This window comes from Heterodontus francisci, chromosome 45 (genome assembly GCF_036365525.1).
Source record: "Heterodontus francisci isolate sHetFra1 chromosome 45, sHetFra1.hap1, whole genome shotgun sequence".
Classification (NCBI taxonomy): Eukaryota; Metazoa; Chordata; class Chondrichthyes; order Heterodontiformes; family Heterodontidae; genus Heterodontus; species Heterodontus francisci.
Window position 1 is genome coordinate 12,259,085 of NC_090415.1, and position 12,286 is coordinate 12,271,370.

Here is a 12,286-nt window from a genome sequence, read left to right on the forward strand (position 1 = left end):
GACTCTAAGTACTCCAGATTAGCCTCACCAAGGCCTTGTATAACTGCAGTAAGACATCTGTGCTCCTGTACTCAAATCCTCTTGCAACGAAGGCCAACATACCATTTTCCTTCCTAATTGCTTGCTGCACCTGAATGCTTGCTTTCAGCGACTGGTGTACAAGGACACCCAGGTCTCGTTTCACCTCCCCCTTTCCCTATCTATCACTATTCAGATAATCTGCTTTACTGTTTTAAAACCAAAGTGGATAACTTCACTTTTATCGTATTTATATTTCATCTGCCAGACAGTTGCCTACTCACCCAACTTGTCCAAATCACATTGGAGCCTTTTGCATCCTCCTCACAGCTCACAATCCCCCCGCAAACCCACCCCCAGCTCTGTGTCATCTGCAAACCTGGAAATGTTACATTTACTTCCCTCACCCAAGTCTGTAAGATATATTGTGAATAGCTGGGGCTCAAGTACAGTTTCCTGCAGTACCCCACTGGACCCTGCCTGCCACCCAGAAATATACCCATTTATTCCTGCTCTGTTTCCTGTCTGTCAACTAATTCCCAATCCCTACCAGTATATTACCCCCAATCCCATGTGCTTTAATTTTGCACACTAACCTCTTATGTGGGACCTTGTCAAAAGCCTTCTGAAAATCCAAATGCACCACATCCACTAGTTCTCCATTATCGAGTCTGCTAGTTACATCCTCAAAAAACTCCAGTGGATTTGTTAAGCATGACTTCCCTTTCGTAAAACTATCACATCCTTTATAATAGACTCCAGCATTTTCCCCACCACTGATGTAAAGTTCTGTCTGTAATTCCTTTTTTTTTCTCTCCCTCCTTGTTTTGAACAGTGAGGTTACATTTTCCACCCTCCAATCTGTACGAACTGCTCCAGAGTCTACAGAATTTTGGAATATCCGGTACTTCATATGTATCTCAGGCATTGTGGTGACAACTCTTTGTTTCACACGTTAATGTATCAATATATGTTTACTTGTGTTTAATTTTACATCTGGATTAACAATGTTTTATTGCTGTAGGTTTTATTCAATTCTTGTTTGTGAGTTGTGGCTTTTTATCCAATTTGTATCTCTGCAAAAGCAATTGTGAATGACAATCTTTCAATTTTAGAGTATGACCTGACATGTAATGTTAAATTCCATCAGTTTGTAGTAAATGAATTAATCCTGTATGTTTTTGTCTGACCCTTCGTGACATGTTTACACTGATGTGTAATTTGTAGTTCAGTTTATATTGTGGGGTATGTTATTGGGATTCATTCTGTAGCTTTCAATCAGATACATTTTGTCTGTTCTGTTTAAGATTTGGTATTTGAATTGTAGCCAAGGTGACACAGTGTATTTAAATCAGATAATGTGTGTGTTTTTGGACTGTGATTCATGTATCTACCAGTCAGTTGGAGAGAAATAGAAACAAATACTATCTCTATGCTCTGTTTGACTATTGGATTGATAATGTGTCTCTTTGGGATCAGTGTGGGTCTGACTACTTCTTTTGTTTGTTACAGTGGAAATGATGACCTGACCGTGTCACTGTACTTTGTGACTGATACTGTACCTAATATGTGTTGGAACGAGCTGGAGGTACTTTTCCATCTATTGATGAGTCATGACTTTCGTTCTGGTTCCTTCGAGTGTTTGCCTGGCAGAAATAAAAGGTAACTCTTACACTTGCAGAACAGGTGAGTGAGAAGACACAAAAGTAATCAATGTAATATTTTCAATAATAATCATTCTGAGCAATCACAAAAGGAAAGTTTACACATAAGCAGTGTCAGTGTCTGAGTCCACTGCAGTACTGCAGCACTCTGCTTCTGTTTCCCAGGTATTTGGAGCAGTTTTACAGCAATTTTGTGACATTCAGAAACAACCCATGCCCCGCAGTGCTCAATGACAAGGACGACTCAATGGAGAAGTGATATTTGCACAAGCCAGAGTTCTATTTCCATGTCCAATTGTTCAATGGACAAGAAGTAATAACTGTTTAAAAAAAGTGTCCTTAATCTCCTCACCGGATCCTGCAATAGAGAGTCTTTGAAAATCTGCCATGTCTTCATTATTCAGCCATTTTTCCCCCACCATTCATCGAGAGATACAGTACCTGAACAAGCCCTTCAGCCCATCGAGTCCATGCTGACCATCAACCACCCATTTATACCAATCCTATATTAATCCCATTTTTCACTCTCACGTCCCCACTATTCTCCAACAACATACCTACACCAGGGGCATTTTGTTTTAACAATGGCTAATTTGCCTATCAACTTGCAAGTCTTTGGCATGTGGAAGGAAACCAGAGCACCCAGCAGAAACCCATGCAGTCACAGGGAAAACTTGCAAAATCCACACAAGCAGGGTGAAGAACCGGACCAATGTCACTGGAGCTGTGAGGCTGCGGTGCTAGTCACTGTGCCACTCTGCCACCCAATTCACTATCCAACAACAAACAGTGAGATATTGAATCCGAACCCGGAACATTCATTACAGTTTGGAGAGAGAAATCAGCAATGATCTTGAACAGCGAGTTCATCATATTCTGTCTCTCTCTCCCCGTCTAGACACTGCCTGAGAAAGACCTCTCCCTTTCCCCTGGCTCACTCCAAGTTCCAGGTCCAGTTCCTGCTTCACAGTGCATATTACAAACAGTCCCCCAGTCCTGCTGAATTAGCAGAAGTAGACCATTCAGCCGCTCGAGTTTGCTCCGCTATTCAATTTGTTCATGGCTGATCAATTTCTGAGTTGAATTCCACACTCCCATCTATGCCTGATAATCTTTGATTCCCTTGCCGAACAAGAATCTATCTACTCCTGCCTTAAAAATATTCAATTACCCCACCTCCACCACCTTCTGAGGCAGAGAATTCCAAAGTTGCACAACCCTCGGAGAGAAAACAAATCTTATCTCTGTCCTAAAATGGCGACCCGTAATTCGAAAACAGCACCCCCGAGTTCTGAACTCATCCACAAGAGAAAACATCCTTTCCCCATCCACTTGTCAAGACCATTCAGGATGTTATACACTTCAATCAAGTCTCCCCTCACTCTTCTAAACTCCAGTGAAGAAAAGCCCAGTCTGTCCAACCTTTCCTCATAAGACAACCCACTCATTCCAGGTATCAATCTAATAAACCTCCTGTGAAACGCCTCCAACACATTTACTTCCTTCCTGAAATATGGAGACTAAAACTGCACGCAGTATTCAAGATGTGGTCACACCAATGCCCTGTATAACTGAAGCATAACATTCTTACATTTATTTTCAATTCCTCTCATGATAAAGGATAGTATTCCATTTTCCTTCTTGATGACTTGCTGTACCTGCATACTAACTTTTCATAACTCATGCACCAGAACACCTAGATCCCTCTGCACCTCGGAATTATGCAGTTGTTCTCCATTTAAGTAATACTTTGTTTTTTTAATCTTCCTGACAAAGTGAACAACTTCACATTTTTTCACATTACACTTCATCTGCCAGATTTCTGACCACTCACTCAACCATCTATCAAGGTCTGCAACCTCCTTCTGTCCTCTCCACAACACACTTTCCTACCGATCTGTGTGTCATCTGCAAATTTAACTGCCATGCCATTGCTCCCCTCATCTACTTTCCAGTCTGATGGAACCTTTCTAGAATCTAGCGAATCTTGAAAAAATAACGAGTCAACTATTTCAGCAGCCATAACTTTAAGGACCCGAGGATGAAGCCCATCAGGACCCAGAGACTTGTCAGCCAGCAGCTCCATCAGTTTACTCAGTACCACTTCCCTGGTGATTGTAACTTCACCAAGTTCCTCTCTTCCTTCCACCTCCTGATTTACTGCTATTACTGAAATATTTTGTGTATCCTCCAGTGAAGACAGAAGCCAAATATTTGTTCATTTCAACCACAATTTCTTTATTATCTACCATTAACTCCCCATTCTCATTCTCTAAAGGACCAACACTCACTTTACTTACACTTTTCCTTTTTAAATACCTATGGAAACTCTTGCTATCCGTTTTTTACATTTCTAGCTAGTTTGCTGTCATAATCTAATTTATTTTCCCCTGATTAACCTTTCAGTCATTCTCTGCCATTCATTATATTCTGACCAATCATCTGACCTGCCACTCGTCTTTGCACAATTATATGCTTTTTCCTTAAGGTTGAGGCTATCCTTAACTTCTTTAGTGAACAATGGATGGTGGGTCCTCCCCTTAGAATTTTACTTCACTGTAGGAATATACTTCCTTTGAGTATTCAGAAATATCACCTTCAGTGTCTGCTACTGCTTCTCTATTGATTTAGCTCCTAGCCTAGTCTTTTTTTTTTTTTCTTTTTGGGCCTCCTTATCTCGAGAGACAATGGATACGCGCCTGGAGGTGGTCAGTGGTTTGTGAAGCAGCGCCTGGAGTGGCTATAAAGGCCAATTCTGGAGTGACAGGCTCTTCCACAGGTGCTGCAGAGAAATTTGTTTGTTGGGGCTGTTGCACAGTTGGCTCTCCCCTTGCGCCTCTGTCTTTTTTCCTGCCAACTACTAAGTCTCTTCGACTCGCCACAATTTAGCCCTGTCTTTATGGCTGCCCGCCAGCTCTGGCGAATGCTGGCAACTGACTCCCACGACTTGTGATCAATGTCACACGATTTCATGTCGCGTTTGCAGACGTCTTTATAACGGAGATATGGACGGCCGGTAGGTCTGATACCAGTGGCGAGCTCGCTGTACAATGTGTCTTTGGGGATCCTGCCATCTTCCATGCGGCTCACATGGCCAAGCCATCTCAAGCGCCGCTGACTCAGTAGTGTGTATAAGCTGGGGATGTTGGCCGCTTCAAGGACTTCTGTGTTGGAGATATAGTCCTGCCACCTGATGCCAAGTATTCTCCGAAGGCAGCGAAGATGGAATGAATTGAGACGTCGCTCTTGGCTGGCATACGTTGTCCAGGCCTCGCTGCCGTAGAGCAAGGTACTGAGGACACAGGCCTGATACACTCGGACTTTTGTGTTCCGTGTCAGTGCGCCATTTTCCCACACTCTCTTGGCCAGTCTGAACATAGCAGTGGAAGCCTTACCCATGCGCTTGTTGATTTCTGCATCTAGAGACAGGTTACTGGTGATAGTTGAGCCTAGGTAGGTGAACTCTTGAACCACTTCCAGAGCGTGGTCGCCAATATTGATGGATGGAGCATTTCTGACATCCTGCCCCATGATGTTCGTTTTCTTGAGGCTGATGGTTAGGCCAAATTCATTGCAGGCAGACGCAAACCTGTCGATGAGACTCTGCAGGCATTCTTCAGTGTGAGATGTTAAAGCAGCATCGTCAGCAAAGAGGAGTTCTCTGATGAGGACTTTCCGTACTTTGGACTTCGCTCTTAGACGGGCAAGGTTGAACAACCTGCCCCCTGATCTTGTGTGGAGGAAAATTCCTTCTTCAGAGGATTTGAACGCATGTGAAAGCAGCAGGGAGAAGAAAATCCCAAAAAGTGTGGGTGCGAGAACACAGCCCTGTTTCACACCACTCAGGATAGGAAAGGGCTCTGATGAGGAGCCACCATGTTGAATTGTGCCTTTCATATTGTCATGGAATGAGGTGATGATACTTAGTAGCTTTGGTGGACATCCGATCTTTTCTAGTAGTCTGAAGAGACCACGTCTGCTGACGAGGTCAAAGGCTTTGGTGAGATCAATGAAAGCAATGTAGAGGGGCATCTGTTGTTCACGGCATTTCTCCTGTATCTGACGAAGGGAGAACAGCATGTCAATAGTCGATCTCTCTGCACGAAAGCCACACTGTGCCTCAGGGTAGACGCGCTCGGCCAGCTTCTGGAGCCTGTTCAGAGCGACTCGAGCAAAGACTTTCCCCACTATGCTGAGCAGGGAGATTCCACGGTAGTTGTTGCAGTCACCGCGGTCACCTTTGTTTTTATAGAGGGTGATGATGTTGGCATCGCGCATGTCCTGGGGTACTGCTCCCTCGTCCCAGCACAGGCATAGCAGTTCATGTAGTGCTGAGAGTATAGCAGGCTTGGCACTCTTGATTATTTCAGGGGTAATGCTGTCCTTCCCAGGGGCTTTTCCGCTGGCTAGGGAATCAATGGCATCACTGAGTTCCGATTTGGTTGGCTGTATGTCCAGCTCATCCATGACTGGTAGAGGTTGGGCTGCATTGAGGGCAGTCTCAGTGACAGCATTCTCCCTGGAGTACAGTTCTAGGTAGTGCTCAACCCAGCGGTCCATCTGTTTGCGTTGGTCAGTGATTATGTCCCCCGATTTAGATTTGAGGGGGGTGATCTTCTTGATGGTTGGCCCAAGAGCTCTCTTCATGCCATCATACATTCCTCTGATGTTTCCGGTGTCTGAGGCCAGCTGAATATGACTGCATAGGTGTTGCCAGTAGTCGTTTGCGCAACGCCTAGCTGTTCTTTGTGCAGTACTTCTGGCTGCTTTAAGTGCTGCGGATGTTAAATCGCTGGGGGCTTTCTTGTAGTTCAAAAGTGCAATGCGCTTAGCGGCTATGACAGGTTCCAGCTCTTCATTATGAGATTGAAACCAGTCTGCATTTCTCTTCGCACTTTTGCCGTAGGTGGTCAAAGCTGACTCATAGATGGCGTCTCTGATGTGGGCCCACTTGGTCTCAGCATCCCCTGTGGGAGTGTTTTGAAGGGCTGTTACAAGTGAATTTAGAAATTTTTGTAACAGCTGTGGGTGAGAAATTCTGCTCGTGTTGATGCGCGGGTGGCCCTTCTGCTTGGAATGATGCAACTTCTTTGGTCTGAGTCTAACCTTGCTGCACACCAGGGAGTGGTCGGTGTCGCAGTCCGCACTGTGGAAGCTGCGTGTGATTTGAACACTGTTTAAGGCGGCTCGCCTTGTGACAATGAGGTCTAGCTGGTGCCAACGACGTGATCTTGGGTGCCTCCATGAAACCTGGTGACAGGGTTTAGTGTGAAAGAACGAGTTGGTGATGCAGAGGTTATGATAGGTACACAACTCAAGCAGTCTCTGCCCGTTCTCATTCATCCTTCCAACGCCATAGCGCCCAAGGCAGGAGGGCCATGAGTCATGGTCGGCCCCAACCCTGGCATTAAAGTCCCCCAGCAGGAATAGGTGTTCGGTGTTGGGGATGCTGCTAATGATGTTATGGAGTTGTTCATAGAACTGGTCTTTAGCTTCAGGTGCGGAACAGAGTGTTGGAGCATAGATGCTGAGTAGGTGTACTGGACCAGAGGTGGTGAGCAGTCGGATGGACAGTATGCGTTCCGAGCCATTTGAGGGAGGCTCTATCATGCTGAGCAAGGAGTTTCTGATGGCGAAGCCCACTCCATGCTGTCTTGGTTCTTCAGGATCCCTGCCCTGCCAGAAGAAGGTGTAGTCTTGCTCTGCTAGAGAGCCACTCGCGGGGAGGCGAGTCTCCTGAAGTGCTGCAATGTCCACATTGAGTCTACTGAGCTCGTTGTTAATGATGGCGGTCTTCCGAGAATCGTTGATTTGTGTAAGGTCTTCCGACAGGCCAGGACACATAGTTCTGACGTTCCAGCTTGCAAAGCGAAGGGCTGGTACCTTCTTTCCTTTTTTCATGTTGTTTGGTGCGGTGTATCAGTCCACCTTTCGGGCAATGACCCTGAGCTCCAAGCACCCATTGAAGCAGGCAGACTGTGGCGGGACAGAACCTTATTGACCGGGGGCTGCCCGGTTTGAGGCGGGCGGTAGCTGTCCAGTGAGGTGCAATGACCTCTCCCACCGACAAAGGCAACCCGTGGCGCCCAGTTTCTACGCCAATTTATCTGGACTTATAACCCGTAACTGCTGCCTTCCGTGTTGTTTCAGTCCCACAGGGGATGCTGAGACCAAGTGGGCCCACATCAGAGACGCCATCTATGAGTCAGCTTTGACCACCTACGGCAAAAGTGCGAAGAGAAATGCAGACTGGTTTCAATCTCATAATGAAGAGCTGGAACCTGTCATAGCCGCTAAGCGCATTGCACTTTTGAACTACAAGAAAGCCCCCAGCGATTTAACATCCGCAGCACTTAAAGCAGCCAGAAGTACTGCACAAAGAACAGCTAGGCGTTGCGCAAACGACTACTGGCAACACCTATGCAGTCATATTCAGCTGGCCTCAGACACCGGAAACATCAGAGGAATGTATGATGGCATGAAGAGAGCTCTTGGGCCAACCATCAAGAAGATCACCCCCCTCAAATCTAAATCGGGGGACATAATCACTGACCAACGCAAACAGATGGACCGCTGGGTTGAGCACTACCTAGAACTGTACTCCAGGGAGAATGCTGTCACTGAGACTGCCCTCAATGCAGCCCAACCTCTACCAGTCATGGATGAGCTGGACATACAGCCAACCAAATCGGAACTCAGTGATGCCATTGATTCCCTAGCCAGCGGAAAAGCCCCTGGGAAGGACAGCATTACCCCTGAAATAATCAAGAGTGCCAAGCCTGCTATACTCTCAGCACTACATGAACTGCTATGCCTGTGCTGGGACGAGGGAGCAGTACCCCAGGACATGCGCGATGCCAACATCATCACCCTCTATAAAAACAAAGGTGACCGCGGTGACTGCAACAACTACCGTGGAATCTCCCTGCTCAGCATAGTGGGGAAAGTCTTTGCTCGAGTCGCTCTGAACAGGCTCCAGAAGCTGGCCGAGCGCGTCTACCCTGAGGCACAGTGTGGCTTTCGTGCAGAGAGATCGACTATTGACATGCTGTTCTCCCTTCGTCAGATACAGGAGAAATGCCGTGAACAACAGATGCCCCTCTACATTGCTTTCATTGATCTCACCAAAGCCTTTGACCTCGTCAGCAGACGTGGTCTCTTCAGACTACTAGAAAAGATCGGATGTCCACCAAAGCTACTAAGTATCATCACCTCATTCCATGACAATATGAAAGGCACAATTCAACATGGTGGCTCCTCATCAGAGCCCTTTCCTATCCTGAGTGGTGTGAAACAGGGCTGTGTTCTCGCACCCACACTTTTTGGGATTTTCTTCTCCCTGCTGCTTTCACATGCGTTCAAATCCTCTGAAGAAGGAATTTTCCTCCACACAAGATCAGGGGGCAGGTTGTTCAACCTTGCCCGTCTAAGAGCGAAGTCCAAAGTACGGAAAGTCCTCATCAGAGAACTCCTCTTTGCTGACGATGCTGCTTTAACATCTCACACTGAAGAATGCCTGCAGAGTCTCATCGACAGGTTTGCGTCTGCCTGCAATGAATTTGGCCTAACCATCAGCCTCAAGAAAACGAACATCATGGGGCAGGATGTCAGAAATGCTCCATCCATCAATATTGGCGACCACGCTCTGGAAGTGGTTCAAGAGTTCACCTACCTAGGCTCAACTATCACCAGTAACCTGTCTCTAGATGCAGAAATCAACAAGCGCATGGGTAAGGCTTCCACTGCTATGTTCAGACTGGCCAAGAGAGTGTGGGAAAATGGCGCACTGACACGGAACACAAAAGTCCGAGTGTATCAGGCCTGTGTCCTCAGTACCTTGCTCTACGGCAGCGAGGCCTGGACAACGTATGCCAGCCAAGAGCGACGTCTCAATTCATTCCATCTTCGCTGCCTTCGGAGAATACTTGGCATCAGGTGGCAGGACTATATCTCCAACACAGAAGTCCTTGAAGCGGCCAACATCCCCAGCTTATACACACTACTGAGTCAGCGGCGCTTGAGATGGCTTGGCCATGTGAGCCGCATGGAAGATGGCAGGATCCCCAAAGACACATTGTACAGCGAGCTCGCCACTGGTATCAGACCCACCGGCCGTCCATGTCTCCGTTATAAAGACGTCTGCAAACGCGACATGAAATCGTGTGACATTGATCACAAGTCGTGGGAGTCAGTTGCCAGCATTCGCCAGAGCTGGCGGGCAGCCATAAAGACAGGGCTAAATTGTGGCGAGTCGAAGAGACTTAGTAGTTGGCAGGAAAAAAGACAGAGGCGCAAGGGGAGAGCCAACTGTGCAACAGTCCCAACAAACAAATTTCTCTGCAGCACCTGTGGAAGAGACTGTTACTCCAGAATTGGCCTTTATAGCCACTCCAGGCGCTGCTTCACAAACCACTGACCACCTCCAGGCGCGTATCCATTGTCTCTCGAGATAAGGAGGCCCAAAAAAGAAAAAGAGATGACACTAAGGTCGGTGGAGTTGTGGATAGTGCCGAAGGATGTTGTAGGGTACAGAGGGACATAGATAGGCTGCAGAGCTGGGCTGAGAGATGGCAAATGGAGTTTAATGCGGAAAAGTGTGAGGTGATTCACTTTGGAAGGAGTAACAGGAATGCAGAGTACTGGGCTAATGGGAAGAATCTTGGTAGTGTAGATGAACAGAGAGATCTTGGTGTCCAGGTGCATAAATCCCTGAAGGTTGCTACCCAGGTTAATAGGGCTGTTAAGAAGGCATATGGTGCGTTAGCTTTTATTAGTAGGGGGATCGAGTTTCGGAGCCACGAGGTCATGCTGCAGCTGTACAAAACTCTGGTGAGACCGCACCTGGAGTATTGCGTGCAGTTCTGGTCACCGCATTATAGGAAGGATGTGGAAGCTATGGAAAGCGTGCAGAGGAGATTTACTAGGATGTTGCCTGGTACGGAGGGAAGGTCTTACGAGGAAAGGCTGAGGGACTTGAGGTTGTTTTCGTTGGAGAGAAGGAGGAGGAGAGGTGACTTAATAGAGACATATAAGATAATCAGAGGGTTAGATAGGGTGGATAGTGAGCGTCTTTTTCCTCGGATGGTGATGGCAAACACGAGGGGACATAGCTTTAAGTTGAGGGGTGATAGATAAAGGACAGATGTGAGAGGTAGTTTCTTTACTCAGAGAGTAGTAAGGGCGTGGAACGCCCTGCCTGCAACAGTAGTAGATTCGCCAACTTTAAGGGCATTTAAGTGGTCATTGGATAGACACATGGATGAAAATGGAATAGTGTAGGTCAGATGGTTTCACAGGTCGGCGCAACATCGAGGGCCGAAGGGCCTGTACTGCGCTGTAATGTTCTAATTCTAAAAAAAAAACAGAGATAACCATTCAGGTCAATGGTCTTTCATCAGAAAGGTCTGTTCTGATCGAAGGTCATTGACCTGAAATGTTCACTCACTTTCTCTCTCTACAGGTGCTGCCAGATTTGCAGATTATTTCCAGCATTTTCTGTTTTTATTTCCACTGTGCATCGTAAATTCTGGCAAATGAATGTGGGATCAATCTTTAACCTTTGGTTTCTGATATGTAAATGTGGATTTTACCTAGCATGTTGTCAGTTACTGCAATGCAAATATCTGTTTTATTCTGTAACATTTTGTTTGTGGTAATTGATTGTGGGTTTTACTCTGCATCTGCCAGTCTCTGTAATGTGAATGTGGCTTTTGTCTGTGCATGATTTGTGATTATGTGTTTTACTTTCCCTGTATGTTTCTCAATGTGGATTTTGCTATGTACCTCAGTTACTTTATGTGTATATGTTGTATTCTGTTTCTGTGCATGTATGGTGAGTGTAACATTTCCCCTGTATCTATCAGAATCACTCTTGTGAGGATGGTCATTATTCTGTACTTGTTGGTTTATGGTAGTGCTTGATTTACACTTTTATGGTCACTCTCTGATATGCTACTATACAGTTTACTCTGCACTTGTCAGATTCTGCTATGTGATATTGTCTTTTATCTATCTGTCTGTGTCTGGTATCCTATTGCAAGTTTTACTGTATACCCATCAGCTTCTGGTATTTAAGTATGAGGTTCACATTGTATCTTTCATCTTGTTGTGTGTGAATCTGTTTCTGCCTTGAACTGACAGTTTCTACTCTGTGAGTGTACATTTGAAGGGTGCTTGTTAACTTCTGCTAAATAGATGATAGTTTTACTCTGTGCATGTCAGTCACTGCAATGGGAAGTTGGGATTCATGCTGTATCTGCCATTTGATTTATTGATCTATTCTGGTTTTTGGCTGGCCCATAGAAGACAGAGGGTGGTAGTAGATGGAAAGTATTCAGCCTGGAGCTCGGTGACCAGTGGTGTTCCACAGGGATCTGTTCTGGGACCTCTGCTCTTTGTGATTTTTATAAATGACTTGGATGAGGAAGTGGAAGGCTGGGTTAGCAAGTTTGCCGATGACACAAAGATTGCTGGAGTTGTGGATAGTGTGGAAGGCTGTTGTAGGTTGCAACGGGACATTGACAGGATGCAGAGCTGGGCTGAGAAGTGGCAGATGGAGTTCAACCTGGAAAAGTGTGAAGTGATTCATTTTGGAAGGTCGAATT